At 43.4% G+C, this 14,606-nt stretch overlaps 1 protein-coding gene across 1 annotated transcript in view; it reads left to right on the forward strand.

Annotated features, from left to right (window-relative positions):
- The window catches only part of LOC126469815 (ephrin-B1), a 576,130-nt gene that overhangs the window by 22,989 nt on the left and 538,535 nt on the right, over positions 1-14,606 (forward strand). The gene's annotated exons all lie outside the window — the stretch shown is intronic.

Below are 14,606 nucleotides of genomic sequence, written 5' to 3' on the forward strand. Positions count from 1 at the left end.
AGGGTACCTTGAGTACCTCTATCGGTTCTCCCTTTTATTCCAGTCTCGTATTGTTCGTGGAAAGAAAGACTGTCGGTATGCCTCTGTGTGGGCTCTAATGTCTCTGATTTTATCCTCATGGTTTCTTCGCGAGATATACGTAGGAGGGAGCAATATACTGCTTGACTCCTCGGTGAAGGTATGTTCTCGAAACTTCAACAAAAGCCCGTACCGAGCTACTGAGCGACTCTCCTGCAGTCTTCCACTGGAGTTTATCTATGATCTCCGTAACGCTTTCGCGATTACTAAATGATCCTGTAACGAAGCGCGCTGCTCTCCGTTGGATCTTCTCTATCTCCTCTGTCAACCCCACCTGGTACGAATCCCACACTGCTGAGCAGTATTCAAGCAGTGGGCGAACAAGCGTACTGTAACCTACTTCCTTTGTTTTCGGATTGCATTTCCTTAGGATTCTTCCAATAAATCTCAGTCTGGCATCTGCTTTACCGACGATCAACTTTATATGATCATTAAATTTTAAATCACTTCTAATGCGTACTCCCAGATAATTTATGGAATTAACTGCTTCCAGTTGTTGACCTGCTACATTGTAGCTAAATGATAAGGGATCTTTCTTTCTATGTATTCACAGCATATTACACTTATTCGGGAAGACGCTGGTTGAAATCCCCGATCAGCCACCCCAGGTTTCTTTCCTGTGGTTAGCAAGAATAGTATAAGGACTGCCCTATTTCTTCCGCATTCTTCTCTTAATCCGAGCCTTTGGTCCGTTTCAAATGACCTTGTCGTCGATGGAACCTTAAACCCTAACCTTCCTTCTTTTGTTTATGCAGTATTTCGGAACCACATTTGCGGACGACGCTTCGGTGAGTGGACGAGCGCGCGTCCGCCAGGAACTGGTGCGACGCTGTGGGTTGCGTCTCCGCGGCGGTGCCGGCCGATTTCTTGCCGCTGTTGCCGCCGCCGTGACAGGAATTACGTTTCCATTTCTCGCGAGGCACACGCCCGACGACAGCGAGGGGGCCGACGCGGTCTCGTATCGAGCGCATTAAATGATTTGTTGCCGAGCTGTGTCCCTTTGGCGCGCCAATGACGTGCTCCGCCGGACTCGGCTAATGAGTGGAAAGAGAACGCGACCAGTACGTGACTGGAAAGTTGCGCGACAATGGGCTCGCCGCACTTTCTCCAGCCGTGACATTTGGCAAGGCCCAGCCGCGGCATTCTGGCTCCCCGCCTTGCGCAAGCCGCCGCTCGCGTACGTCCTCGCCCTTTACCGTTTCCACCATTTCCTCGCTCTGTGGCCGAATCTGCCCGCGGGGCTGGAAGAAAGTGCCAGCAATGCCGACTGCCTTTAAGAAAGCAGTATACACATAAACAGACGACTGTGGAGAAAGAGACGCGGGAACAACACACGCAGACCTTACGTCCAGTACTTACACAATCTCCCGCAGCCCTCGGAAAATGTGAATAAATTACTGAAACACTTCGTGCTACACATTAAAAAGCGTAGCCGGTGACGTACTTCATTATTTAAATCATTATTGACGCTGTTGCAGGCTTTCGAAAAATATCGATTATGGTAGATAAAATGTAGTAACTACGGTCTTTGGCTAGACGTACGCGCCGCGGGGGGACCGACGCGGAAGGAATAAATGGACCGCAGGTTTTTTTCAATTTCAGGAGCCATCGTAGCATTCCCCCAAAATGATTTTGGGAAACATGAGGAAACTACGTCACTGTCGATGGGTTGTGACGTTTGAAAGGTATCCTGTCGTAGCTGCAGGTAATATAAAATACGACGTCAATTCAAAAAGTTTAAAGACTGGATTAATACAAAATAGACAACATTAAGATGCTGGTTTTAATGGTTCAGATGTTCTACATAGTGTGCTCCCGCTTAAGCACAACGCTCAGAACATTCATAAGACCGTCAACCGCGTGAAACTGTTACAAAATTTTTTATGTCATTTTTAACGTTAAGAACAGCAAAACACTGACTCCCAAGCGGAGAAAATCTCCGACTCGGCCGGTAATCGAACTCGGGCCGCTACTGTTAGCAATCCACCGCGGCCGGCCAGTGTGGCCGAGCGGTTCTAGGCGCTACAGTCTGGAACCGCGCGAGCGCTACGGTCGCAGGTTCGAATCCTGCCTCGGGCATGGATGTGTGTTATTTCCGTAGGTTAGTTAGGTTTAAGTAGTTCTACGTTCTAGGCGACTGATGACCTCAGAAATTAAGTCCCATAGTGCTCAGAGCCATTTGAATCCACCGCGCTGACCGCACAGCTACCGAGAAGCAGATTAGGATGCTGTTCAACTTGCGCTTCACATTGGCTTTTGAATGTCGATTATATCGTCTAAACGTTGACCCTCCAAGTTAATTAAAAAATGGTTCAAATGGCTCTGAGCACTATGGGACTTAACTTCTGAGGTCATCAGTCCCCTAGAACTTAGAACTACTTAAACCTAACTAACCTAAGGACATCACACACGTCCATGCCAGAGGCAGGATTCGAACCTGCGAGCGTTGCGGCCGCGCGGTTCCAGACTGTAGCGCCTAGAAACGCTCGGCCACCCCGGCCGGCCAAGTGATTAACTGCATATTGTCGTTTAGTGGTAGGTTCTTATTGATAACAACAAATCTCGTTTCCCGTGATGATTTTTTTTTTTTTTTTCAGAACAAAATTATCTGTGTTTTGCATTTCATTCAAGTCATCTGAGACGTCCACCAGTCTTTTATGATTGTGAGTCAAGGTGTGCGGGAAAAACTTTGCTTACGCTTTTCTCTCCTTCAAAACACTCTGGAGAATGTTTTGAACACTTGATTTAGAGATGTTGGTCGATTGCGATTTGCCGGCCGGGGTGGCCGAGCGGTTCTAGGCACTACAGTCTGGAACCGCGCGACGGCTACGGTCGCAGGTTCGAATCCTGCCTCGGACATGGATATGTGTGATGTCCGTAGGTTAGTTAGGTTTAAGTAGTTCTAAGTTCTAGGGGACTGATGACCTCAGAAGTTAAGTCCCATAGTGCTCAGAGCCATTTTTTTCCATTGCGATTTATGACAGAACATCTTTGATACACTACGGTCCCACGTCCAGCACTTAATACGGCTTGCTCATAACTGACTGCTGAAATGAATATCTGTTGCTTACAGTTGTTAGTTCAACTTGCGGCGGTAGAGTTACTGAGCTGACGTCGCTTATACTTCTGAAATAAAATCAGCCTTGGAATTTTTTGTACCAGCGTTTTATAGCTTCATAGCAACAAAGCAGAATAAATGCAATACTGGATAAAGAGTCGGATAGCAATATAAGTCGCTTGGGAGAAAATATTAATACGTTGGTTTGCGCATATTAGCAGGCGTCCAGATCATTAGAGACGGAGCATTATCGCATTTGGTTACGGGAGTAAATAAATATCCCTGTATTCATGTGAAGTGGTATTCATTACACTTGAAAGGTGCGAACCTGCTGTTGCTGAGACGAGGTGAAATATAGCTGAACAATAACAAAGCACTGTGAACGGAATATTGTAAAAGCGGTTTGTTTTAGCAGAACAAATGGTAAACGGGAAAATGTTGATCTACAGGTGTACGTGAATTTATTATTTTTAATGAAGTATGAAAGTTAATAGTGCTAACAGTCTGGTTGACCTTAACCTCAGTTGCATAGAGGAGGAAATCGGCCGCGTTGAACGAATTATCTCCATATCCACGTGAAGTGGTAGGCACCATGTTTATGTGGCTTCCCAAATCCGGTTTTCGGCTAAGCGATTTCCTAGCACCGCTTCTGGTTGGCCTTGTAAACACTCTAATACCGATCCTGGAAATGCTTGTTTGGTTGTCGGATTTCAGTTCCCACAACCGATTTTCGCTCTATGTAAAAGTTGTACCTCATCTGAGTAGCGAGTAGATTGTCACGTTGCTACTTCCGTTTTAAAATGTTACGTACTGAAGGGGAGATGATTTTGTGTGAGCTGAAGGAGAAGGAGAAGTGTTTGACCAACCAGGAAGTTATTCATATCCTTTATTTAACTGAAGAGAAACACATGTTTATCAGATGGAAAGATATGCATGAATGCTGATATATTTGTTGAATTAGCAATATCGAACTGCTTTGTAACAAGATTGCAACCTCAGTAGCTGTGTAATGCATAAACTGCTATACCTGCTCTCTCTCTCTCTCTCTCTCTCTCTCTCTCTCTCTCTCTCTCTCTCTCATATATCCCTCCCCCTCTCCGTCTCCCTCCCCCCATTTAATGGCAAAGCCACTCGTACACAATCAGTGGCTGGCGATAAACATCCGTTAATTCCGTGACAGGAATTTATCTCTCCATCGGAAGAATTCTGTTCATTCCAAGTTTCTATAATGTTGGAGTACAATATTGTTCCAGCAGTGGTCACTTGCTACATTTTTCCACAAAACCTAAAACCGAGGCGCGAAAAATTCAGTTCGACTACCGCCAATTGCGTCGCTTGTGGGAACATAATAAACGATAACTTCAATAAATCCTGCTCCTTTGGAATATGAATTCACTGCTAAATCTCAGAGTCAGCTCGCTCGCTGCCGTGGCCGAGAGGAAAATTGATGTGCAGTCCGCATGGCAAGACGGTTCACGGTTCGCATTCTGTCTCGTTGTTTGTAGCAAAACCATATGTATAGATACCTGGCAGATTGCGTAGGAAGTGAGCGGCTGGGCGTACACTGAAATGAAGAGATCTGGGCAGCGCAGAGAGAGATAAAAAAAAGTGCTATCAAACCTACCTAAAGGTCGACGATGACAACGCCGACAACAAAAGCAGATCGCGAGGAAAGCGGACTTGAGGTATGCAGGTGCTGGCCGCCATGTATTCTGCCTAATATTTCGGGATTGTGTCGCTCTACTGAGTGCGCGGCTGCACAAAATGGTTGGCATTTTTTTCTGATTTAACGGGCCGTAACGGCAGCTTGTTTTTGTGTCATATTTTTCTTCTCCTGCTGGGAGGCGGACTTGGAAATCACACTGCTTCGTGAAACCAATTATAGCTATTCGGTCTCTCCGGCTTAGAGGAGAGTTGTTCCTCGTGACAGCCTTAAATTCAAGATTACGCTAAATGCTGAGTTATCACACGCACTCCATTATATTACTGCTTCGTGTAGGAATCCAGCATTCCTCTTTGTTTGCGTATTTGAACAAGACATAAATTTAGTCAAACTGACCTATAATATTGAGTTAACTAGAGAAATGTAAGTTGCAATTTTTTTCCCCTCTGTTGCACAACATGTTTAAGAAAGGACTGCACTCGGAAAATTCATCGCACTTGAGACTACTTTTCAGCTAATGCTGAATTCTTCCCGGACGTATCCATCCCCCCCCCCCCCCCCCCCACTACGCCAAATCCTCTCCCCTCACCGATCATCTTTTACCTTAGAAGCTTCTTCCTTTAATTTTAATCCTGTAAAAACTATGCACATAGTTATTTACATTTTGCTAGAGCAAGCAAGTTGAGAAACTTCCAGACTTCTCCCTCACAGTATCCCAGTTTCCTTTCGGTACTCTATAACCTTTAAATTCACTTCCATGAACAGATACGGTCAGAATACAAATAAAAGTAACCTCTTTTATCAAGACTTCATTTCTTGAGTAGGCATGATCCTATTGGAAAGAGCGACTGTGGAAAGGGGTAGAACTGCAGCCCAAATTCTACACCATGGAACAGCAGGGCATTATTCACATCCATAAAATCAGATCAGTGTCCGACTTGAAATGTTTCTTTACTTGAAGAAAGCTTACATCACATATGCAGATAAACAACATTATTTTCCTTGTGTCAACTGCCGTCTTAACTGTTAAAAATGTGGGGCTTGAACTACGTAAGTACCCATTTTATTTTTTTATACTGTTATTGAATTTAGTCGCTTCTCTCGCCAAATTTTAATTAAATTTTCTTAGGTTCTGTTGAAAGAATGTCTCAATAGTTTTGTTTAATTCAGCTTATTCTGTTTTAAGCTCTCTTAATCTGAGGCATCAAGGGATCACCAATTTAGTATTGGAGGGCAGCGTAGAGGGTAAAAATCGTAGAGGGAGACCAAGAGATGAATACACTGAACAGATTCAGAAGGATGTAAGTTGCAGTAGGTACTGGGAGATGAAGAAGCTTGCACAGGATAGAGTAGCATGGAGAGCTGCATCAAACCAGTCTCTGGACTGAAGACCACAACAACAACAACAACAACAACAACAACAACAAGAGCTTCCATGCTCATTTTAGATTTTAGTTTCGTTTGCTTTTTTCGTACCTGCAACCTCTTCAGCTGTTTGCGTTAGTGCCACGGTTAAATGACTGACCCCTGGCTCTGTATAACGTTCATTACCCAACTTATTGCTTAATATCCCCAAATTTTTAAACTAATTTTCATAATCTACAGTGTATAAATCAATTTCACAAATATTTCTTTGTAAAATCAAGTCCCTTATAGGGAGAAAGGCAAAGCCGTTAGTCTCTACTCTACTTTCTTAGACTTAATACTCTTATGCGACAACCGTCCTGTTTCTGAACTTCGAAGGATTGTTTCATGTATCATTAGCATCGACCTTTTCTACTGAATTTCTGCTTTGAATTGCTAGAACAAACTGTAATCTGTAATATAATATTTCCAGTGTTGAGATGTCTTTATGCACACGTCCTGAAAGGCAATAATTTTAAAACGCTATTCAACTCATTTCGAACATTTTCATTTTTTATTAAATCTCTTTTTGTGTAGCCCTTCACTCTCCTCGTTTATGTCATCTTTGCTGCTAGAATTATGTAACCATGATTCTTTTTATTTATCCCTCGCTTCCTTATGTAATGGTAATGGTATAGTCGTGGGTTTATAAAATTTCATTTATGTATCGTTTCGTGGTTTGAGGTCAAGTGTTGTTTGTTGTTCCAAATATTTCCTGAAATATGTCCAGCTTTTGATCTACATTTTTATGACAATCATAACACGTATTGCAGCTTAGATATTTAAAATATGACGAGCATTCAATTATTTCCTTTTTCAATGCCATTTTGAGCATATTGGACATTTACCATTAAAGGGGATTACTTTTCTCTTGTGTAACGAAATTTTGATATAGTATTCTGTACATATTTGATTTAGCTGATGTGCTGATAACAGGATGTCATCTTCAAATTCTTGTATGATACTTTATCTCTGGAAATAGTAATACTCGTAAATTAGTTTGTATATCTTCTTTCATTCCTGTATGATTATCTGAGTTCCAGTTTTCAAGGACATTGTCAGTGTAGATTTTACCAATAGTGGTTGAAAGGGAAACCATCGTCTCACTCCTTCATTGATTGTTATCTCATTTGTCCTTTTCTCTAATGTATTTATTGCTATTTTCATTTCACGACATATACTTTTAATTGACATTATATGGTGTGGTGGGTAGCCAATGTCACCCATTGTTGCCCATAATTTATATATGTATATATTAGTTGCATTGTGTGTTTCCAGTTTTAGAAACTAGCGCATTTCGGTCTTAATTGTGGGTCTGTAGCTGCGTTTTACTTGCACACATTTTTCCTGCCTGACGATCTGAGATGGACCCAAAATCGGACGCTATGCAACTACTACGGCAATGGTTCCAAACTTGGGGTAATTACCCCTTGAGGGGTAAAAGCTAAACGATTCGATGCTGGTTCAGTCACGAAACTAAATTATTTTCATAAGATCATTACTTTTGTCATAATTTTGTAAGACTAATATTGAATATATAAGTTATCAATAATTGCCTTTTCTCAATTAGTAGCATTAATCCTGTGGATGTTACAGGTTCCTTACATAGCCCACCCATTACACACATATGTTGTGCTTTTTCGCGTACATTGCCGATGATAAAAGTGAGACCTATACGTAACAAATGCCAAATGTCTCAAGAAAATCTCTTTTCCAAGTTGTAGATAGAACCTTCAGCAGTCCAGAAATTGCTTCATTACTCAGTTCGAAATAGATAAATGAATTAATTGACAGTACGAACCAGCAGTAACTGCATAAGGGCTACTATAGTGCTGTACACATTATTATTATTATTATTATTATTATTATTATTACTACTACTAATGGCTGTTGTCAGACACAAAGCGTTAACAGTCTGAAGTCTTTCAATTTCTGCCGGCTCAGAAGTAAGGTGTGCAGCAGTGCAATCAAGTGATTTACGAACATTAAGTCTAGTGCACACATTTTAACTTGGCTGATTTTAAATGGGGTTGCAGTATGCAGGTCAAGCAAGTGGCGCAGCGGAGAGGAATAATGAAGGGGAAGTATGTTTTGTCTTAAGTGTCTACCCTCATTGTGTGTAGTTAGCTTTCTTATCTGAGAAGAAGTTGTGGGTAGAACTTGCGATGCGCCAAGAATTCCTTCGTAATTCATTCTAACACACACACACACACACACACACACACACTCTAAATATCGTTCATCTTTCACGATTTTAAAAATAAAAGTGTCCCAAGAAAATTTAGTTTGGTGCTAAAGTTGGTGGTAATGTGGTGGACGGGGGATGGCGGGGGTACTAGCTAATGTCTAATTGCACTCAGGGGTAATGGTCTAAGAAAATTTGGGAACCGGTGAACTAGGAGGATTGTAATTTGCAGCAGACAGCAGCATCTGCTCGTACGGTTCCATTTATCGGTGCGATGCTCAGCTGGAGAAGAAGACACAGCTACTAATGAGACAGGCCACACACCGAGCACCGGCAGTGCCTTCATTCCGCGGCGTAATGCGGCAGTCACGGTGTGACCTGAGAGTTGACGCCGGCGGCTCGTAAAATCCAGGAAACACTGCGACCACATGTCAACACCGCGGCGCGGATGAACATCGCACTTTGTAAGGAGCCGTGTGAAACTCCAGGTAGCCGTTTTACGCTGTGCAATCCCTCTAGAAAAAATAAAAAAAAAAGGTTCAAATGGCTCTGAGCGCTATGGGACTTAACTTCTGAGTTCATCAGTCCCCTAGAACTTAGAACTACTTAAACCTAACTAACCTAAGGACATCACACACATCCATACCCGAGGCAGGACTCGAATCTGCGACCGCAGCCGTCGCGCGGCTCCCGACTGTAGCGCCTAGAACCGCTCGGCCACTCCGGCCGGCTACTAAAGACACACATTTTAATGTTTACACTATTTCAAATAAATTTCCGCTTCGCCTTCTTTTTTTATTTTACTTTTTTTTTAACATCCGTGGATATCGTTGTTCTCAAACGCCAACAACTGGCTCAAATTATGACGATTCCGAGGGTGGAATTAATAGCAGCTTTATAGGATGATATCTATGAGCAAGTAGTAAAGAGAAATATGGAAGAAATCTGGAAAGAGACTTCCAGTTCATAGAGAAGACAGAAAAATTTTAAGGTTTTCGATGACATTGTAATCCTGTCAGAAATGGCGAAGGACTTGAAAGATCAGTGGGACGGGAATGAAATGATGTAAAAAAGGTAACAAGATGAACATGAGGAACACTACCATGAGGGTAATGGATTGCATTCGAATTAATTCACTCGGCCGGCCTGGCCGAGTGGTTCTAGGCGCTTCAGTCTGGAACTGCGCGAGCGCTACGGTCGCAGGTTAGAATCCTGCCTCGGGCATGGATATGTGTGATGTCCTTAGGTTAGTTAGGTTTAAGTAGTTCTAAGTCTAGGGGACTTATGATCTCAAGTGTTAAGTCCCATAGTGCTCAGAGCCATTTGAACCATTTTTGAATTAATTCAGTTGAAGCGGACAGAATTATATTAGGAAATGAGACCCTGGCTGTAGTGTATCAGTTTTCCTGTATAGCAGTGGATGTAAAGAGAATGTAAAAATACAGACTGGCAATAGCAGGAAGAGCTTTTGTCTGAAAAATTTAAATGTATTAACATCGAATATAAATTAAAGTGTTAGGAAGTCGTTTCTGAATTTATTTGTTTGTAATGTAGCGTTTTATGGAAGTAAATGGACGATAAATAGTACAGGCAAGAAGAGAATAGAAGCATTTGAAATGTGGTACTACCGAAGAATACTCAAAATTATATGGGTAGGTCGGTTAACTAATTAAAAGGTACTGGACCTATTTCTGGAGAAGATATCTTGATTGCAGAACTTACCCAAAAAGAAAGTATATGTTAGACAGTGAGGCATCAAGGAATAATTAATCTGGTAATGAAAGGAAGTTTTGGGGGGCTACGAATTGTAGAGGGAGACTATTTCTTGAATATAGTTATCAGCTTGAAGAAGATGTAGGTTGCAATAGTTATTTAGAGATGAAAAGGTTTGCACACCGTGTAGAGCTGCATCAAACCAGACTCTGAACTGACGACCAATGTATAGAGCAGAAACACTAAAAAAAATTGGTTCAAATGGTTCTGAGCACTATGGGACTTAACGTCTGAGGTCATCAGTCCCCTAGAACTTAGAACTACATAAACCTAACTAACCTAAGGACATCACACACATCCATGCCCGAGGCAGGATTCGAACCTGCGACCGTAGCAGTCGCGCGGTTCCGGACTGAAGCGCCTAGAACCGCTCGGCCACCGCGGCCGGCCAGAAAGACTAAAGGAAACTTTAATAGCAATAGCTGCATCGGTATTTGATCAGATGTGTTTCAGTTACAAATGCAGTGTTTTTCCACCACGTTATCTTCCTGAAACAAATTCGCGAAGATTTTACAAAATTTAGAAGTTCAGCCACGTGTTTGTGATTAAGTGAGCGCTTTGTAAAACATCTTCAATTTTTCTTATTAATGTAATAATGGTTACCAACAAACTCTAGCAAACACTGAAACCATCCATTGATTCAAATAAACCAAATGTGTCTTTTTTAGGGACTCTATAACACTGGATGAAGAACCTCTTGCTATTCGCTCCATACTCTCCTTTATAAACATAGGCTTCAGCGACGATCAAATTCTCGCCTCAGAAATATACGGAAATTCAAAGCTTGAATATTTTGCATAGTTTCCACCAAGTTTAATTTAGTGCAAGCGAGAAAGTTGCCTGCCCTGAGAACTTTTATCATACTATATTGGGTGAAGAATGTGATGCAGACTAATTCTGTCAGAATGCGTGTTCATACATCTACAAATAGAGGGGTGATAGTGATTCTGAACAAAAAAATGCATATGAACATATGCCTTATTCTGAGTGGTTTCCGAGATAGAACACATTTCTTGCACACTGCGCAAAAATGGATCAAATGGTTCTAAGCGCTATGGGACTTGACATCTGAGGTCATCAGTCCCCTAGACTTAGAACTACTTAAACCTAACTAACCTAAGGACATCACACTCATCCATGCTCGAGGAAGGATTCGAACCTGCGACCGTAGCAGCAGCCCGGTTCCAGACTGAAGCGCCTAGAACCGCTCGGCCACACCGGCCGGCTAGTGTATACTGCTATTCACTTTTTTATTATGCAGACAATGCCATTGTTTACAATGAATCACAATAGTGTAAAGGAAGTGGAGACTTAACAGTTTCATACAGGACATTTGTGGTGTACCAAAGTCGAGAAACCACCTCAACTGGCTTACCAAAATTACCTAAGCTACAGCGCATGCCCATTGCCCGAGTTATTCAATATTCTTGCGCTCTCTTCGCGGAGGCTACTAGTCCTTAAAAAAAAAAAAAAAAAAAAAAAAAAAAAAAAAAAAAGAATCAGACATTTCTTATAGGAAATACAATATTGTTTAATTTTGTACTGCGACACGTTTTCGCTGGAGAGTGCGGTTTTCGAGTTGTTCAAAGAAAATATACAAAAATGGTATTTCCTCTACACTACTGTGGTATGTTGCAAACAATGACAGTGTCTGAACAGTACATGAATTAAATAACAAAAGTACACTTAATGTGTTCTGTCTCGGAAACCATAGCGCACACTTCCATAGGAAGTTTTTTTTTCTTTTGTACAGAATCATCCCTCTAGGCATGTACATTTCCTCCTCACTCACCCTGTAGATCAGAGGAAAATATGTTTCGTTAGAAATATATTATGTCTTGAACACGAAAATTAGTTTAATGTAAAGTAAACATATGGATAATGATAATCTTTCGCTTGACTAGTATGTTCTTCTACAAGTAGAAGCGATAATGTTATATTTCAAGTGTATATCATAAGTAGTCACAGCAGAGTTGAGGTCCTTTATGTCAGTTTAGGAGGATACAGAGGAATCGATAAATTATTGTATTAAACAGGGCCCGATCTCTAGCGTATTATTATCTGTTTAATTGTACAAGAGTATTGAAATAACACAAGTGTTCTCAATATGATAGTAGAGGCAATGATAGCAAACTAACGACTATAATCGGTTGAAGAAGCAAAAATTTAATCCACTACCAGTGAGCTCAGCCTGGTCTTCAATATGTACACGGAATGCCTCAGTAATTATCTGTTTGTACCATATGGCGCTGTGAAGTAAATTTGGAGACAATACTAACACAGAAAACAAGGGACTCTCTCAGTCAATCTGACTTAGTAAATCTGAAGATCGTCCTGAAAAAGAAAGAAAAAAGACGAGAATCAGAAACAAAAGAGACAGGTGTAACAAAGAGTGAGACGAGATGGATAAATACCATGGTATATAGCCTTGAGTAAACAAGAAGGGAGATTACGTTCCGAAAACGAACATTGGAGAAGCATTCTGATTGCCGTAGTTTCCGTTTGTGGTTCGTCTGGAACTATGTCTGCGTTTAGTACCAGACGAGGGAAAGGGTCCGCGCTAAAATGTTGGATTTATTGGGGAGTCCTACCCAGATTCCTAGGGCATTCGTCCTAATTTACGTTGCTATGTGCAATCCTAAAGGCCGTCGATCTTTATCGAAACGTACGGCCCATTCTTTGCCCTAAATCTTGTCTGCCTGGAGACTCTAATGACCATGATGTCGGCCAGACATTAAACAAGAGACAGACAAGCCTGCTATTAACAACGCCTGCAACTCACAGAGGTCAGTAATCAAACACTGCCGCAGGAATAGCATTCTGCGCGGGGTTTGCGCCGTTTTTGCCCCGTTGCAGGATGTAGTCAGTCGTCAGTGGCATTTTGTGTTTCTCCCGGCCTGGGGGCGCAGTCGAGGGTGGCGTGGGCTCCCCAGCTGCTCCAGGTAGGCACAAACAGGTTTCCACCCCCGCCTGCGCAGGTAGGGACAAGCTGACACGTTGTCCCGAACATGCCGCTCACACGGCATTCCGCCACGGCCATCACCTGCCCGGCTCTCTTACACCTTACCGGCCTGGCTCTTTAGTCTTAGCTACCACGTTTTCTTCCGATCATAAGCGACAGATAAGGATTGGCCTATTTTTTCAAAAAGATTACAGTACAAATTTTATTACGATATACGCTCCTGGAAATTGAAATAAGAACACCGTGAATTCATTGTCCCAGGAAGGGGAAACTTTATTGACACATTCCTGGGGTCAGATACATCACATGATCACACTGACAGAACCACAGGCACATAGACACAGGCAACAGAGCATGCACAATGTCGGCACTAGTACAGTGTATATCCACCTTTCGCAGCAATGCAGGCTGCTATTCTCCCATGGAGACGATCGTAGAGATGCTGGATGTAGTCCTGTGCAACGGCTTGCCATGCCATTTCCACCTGGCGCCTCAGTTGGACCAGCGTTCGTGCTGGACGTGCAGACCGTGTGAGACGACGCTTCATCCAGTCCCAAACATGCTCAATGGGGGACAGATCCGGAGATCTTGCTGGCCAGGGTAGTTGACTTACACCTTCTAGAGCACGTTGGGTGGCATGGGATACATGCGGACGTGCATTGTCCTGTTGGAACAGCAAGTTCCCTTGCCGGTCTAGGAATGGTAGAACGATGGGTTCGATGACGGTTTGGATGTACCGTGCACTATTCAGTGTCCCCTCGACGATCACCAGTGGTGTACGGCCAGTGTAGGAGATCGCTCCCCACACCATGATGCCGGGTGTTGGCCCTATGTGCCTCGGTCGTATGCAGTCCTGATTGTGGCGCTCACCTGCATGGCACCAAACACGCATACGACCATCATTGGCACCAAGGCAGAAGCGACTCTCATCGCTGAAGACGACACGTCTCCATTCGTCCCTCCATTCACGCCTGTCGCGACACCACTGGAGGCGGGCTGCACGATGTTGGGGCGTGAGTCGAAGACGGCCTAACGGTGTGCGGGACCGTAGCCCAGCTTCATGGAGACGGTTGCGAATGGTCCTCGCCGATACCCCAGGAGCAACAGTGTCCCTAATTTGCTGGGAAGTGGCGGTGCGGTCCCCTACGGCACTGCGTAGGATCCTACGGTCTTGGCGTGCATCTGTGCGTCGCTGCGGTCCGGTCCCAGGTCGACGGGCACGTGCACCTTCCGCCGACCACTGGCGACAACATCGATGTACTGTGGAGACCTCACGCCCCACGTGTTGAGCAATTCGGCGGTACGTCCACCCGGCCTCCCGCATGCCCACTATACGCCCTCGCTCAAAGTCCGTCAACTGCACATACGGTTCACGTCCACACTGTCGCGGCATGCTACCAGTGTTAAAGACTGCGATGGAGCTCCGTATGCCACGGCAAACTGGCTGACACTGACGGCGGCGGTGCACAAATGCTGCGCAGCT

This window comes from Schistocerca serialis, chromosome 3, assembly GCF_023864345.2.
Source record: "Schistocerca serialis cubense isolate TAMUIC-IGC-003099 chromosome 3, iqSchSeri2.2, whole genome shotgun sequence".
In the NCBI taxonomy this organism is placed as follows: domain Eukaryota; kingdom Metazoa; phylum Arthropoda; class Insecta; order Orthoptera; family Acrididae; genus Schistocerca; species Schistocerca serialis.